This window comes from Doryrhamphus excisus, chromosome 1, assembly GCF_030265055.1.
Source record: "Doryrhamphus excisus isolate RoL2022-K1 chromosome 1, RoL_Dexc_1.0, whole genome shotgun sequence".
Lineage (NCBI taxonomy): Eukaryota > Metazoa > Chordata > Actinopteri > Syngnathiformes > Syngnathidae > Doryrhamphus > Doryrhamphus excisus.
Window position 1 is genome coordinate 13,067,779 of NC_080466.1, and position 2,113 is coordinate 13,069,891.

The 2,113-nt window shown below is 45.8% G+C and overlaps 1 long non-coding RNA gene across 1 annotated transcript; it reads left to right on the plus strand.

The window, feature by feature from the left end:
- Positions 1 to 319: 319 nt before the first annotated feature.
- Positions 320 to 1,579, plus strand: LOC131136214 (uncharacterized). Its single transcript, XR_009131710.1, has 3 exons — positions 320 to 404; positions 477 to 545; positions 1,301 to 1,579. It is a non-coding gene; the product is annotated as an uncharacterized LOC131136214 (long non-coding RNA).
- The last annotated feature ends 534 nt before the right edge of the window (positions 1,580 to 2,113 follow it).

Here is a 2,113-nt window from a genome sequence, read left to right on the forward strand (position 1 = left end):
ATTGTTCGATAAACAATCTTGGACTCTCACAGTCACGGTCAGTCATGTCTATTTGCAGTTATTTTACATTTCATAGCATAATTGGCATCACAAACAGGATTTGTTCTGCCCCTCGACCTGCAAAAAACATGGCCTGTTATATTTGCAGCCTCATGTAGTTTTTCTAGAGTGTTGAGGCTTTTGTAGCAGCATAGGAGTATGTTCATATCCCCCTATGCAGCGTGTCCCGTTAAACAGAGTTCACTGCCGGCCCATCATTGGGTAGGTGGAGAGTATTTAAGCAGCGCTCCTCTCACTGCTTCTCTCTCTGCACTTCCGTCTGTGTACTTCCGGGGTCAAGTGTTCGACTGAGACAGTGACCGGTGTGCTGTTGGGGCATACGTGTCTTTCGGCGTCCTATTGTGGTGAGTGTTATCGCTCCCTCTCTCTCCGTTGCTGTGCATGCTTGTAGTCTGCTAATGCGAGTGTGGTCATAGGTGAGACGCCCGTAGCCGCCTGGGTTTACTCCCTCGCTCCTCTCATGTGCCTGTGTATCTGCTTAAAAGGTATGTAGAGTACTAATATAGGTCGTAACCGCATCATCGTCGGCCTTATAATTAATTTTAACATCTGCGATAGGTGTAATCTGCCTGAATGCCAGCCGTCTGAGAACTCCGCTGTTTTGTCTCCACTGCTTTGTCTCCGCTGTTCTGTCTCTGGGGTTGCTCTCGTTGCTTTGTCTGCGCATCCGCTGCTTGCCTTGGCTGGCTGCTTTCCCGCCGCTGTGCTGCGGCTTTCCGCTGACCTGTTCCGCTGCTGCTCGGTCTTGTGGCTTCGCCTGGCTTGGAGCTTGGCGCTGGTGGCCTCTGTCTGCGCTCTGGACTGCTCTGCCTGCTGTGGTCGGCCCGCGTGCTGGGCTGTGACTGACTTGCCAGGCCGCTCGGCCTCTCCTGACGGACACTACGTGCAATCTCTATTATAGAATTCCGCTTTTATGTGTGTGTTTTAATGGTGGGGTTGTAGATCCCTTTTTGTTTAGTTACAATTGTATAGGTTTTGCTCTTGTTTAGATTATTTCTATAGGTTTACCTTTTGTTTTAGGGTTATTTTGACTTAGTTATATTTTCTAGTCTAGTTGTTTTATTTGATTTTGGGAATTGGGTGGATTTTCCTTGAATAGTTCTTCTTTTGTTTATCATGTTTTGCTTGTTTAATTTGTGTTTAGTGGCTCTACCTTTAATTTAGTTAGTACAATTTTGTTTTTGTTTAATTGCTTTATTTTGTTTTTTTGACCCCACTAATTGTTTTATTCCCTTTTCAGTTGCTGAGGATCGGTGGTGGTGCTGGTGGTCTGGGTGGCGGTATCCCCTCCTTCCGTGTGCGGTGCTCCTCTGGGATTGGTTTTCTTTGCACAACCCTGTGTGAGTGTGTCACGTGTGACTGGGTGCTTTTTGAGTTGTTTTGGGTGGATCCCTCCCCCCTTCACTAGCCCATTGTCCACCTGGTAAGCCTCAGCACCTGATTAGGTTTCCCTCTTCCCCTTCTTGTGTGTGGTATTTTAAACGGATGTCAACTTGTTAATAAAATCTATTAATTTTTTTATAATGTGAACCATGTCTCCAGCCTCATGAGTATAATGAACCTGTGTATGCCTTAAGAGGGAATAGAAAAAAAAGAAATTGACTCTCTGGGTGAAATTCCCAGGGTGGCGTTGTCTGGTCCTCGAAAATCTCTGGTGTAAGCCAGTATTCCTTCACCCCCTACCACTGCCACAAACTTGGCGTTGTCGGCAGGATCTACTCAATTGAAAGGCGGAGACGTGTGTTCCTTTTGTTTTTGTTTTTTTTTACTTTCTGATTGTCTTGTGTATTGATTTTGTTTGTTTTTGGTCTTGACAGATTGGAGAGCTTGGAGACAAAGCAGCGGTAATTCTCAGACGATCCTTGTGACAGTCCTGGTGAGACTCTGTTTCAGCAGGTTCGTTTTTTTTTGTAGTACTGTTGCGCCATACTACCTGTAGTATACTGATTTCGCTGTAGTTATGGAGGAAGAGATTCAGGAACTCAGAAATGTAATTGCACAGTTAAAAGCTGACAATGAGCGGTTGCGACAGGAACAGGCTGGGCCTAGTGCT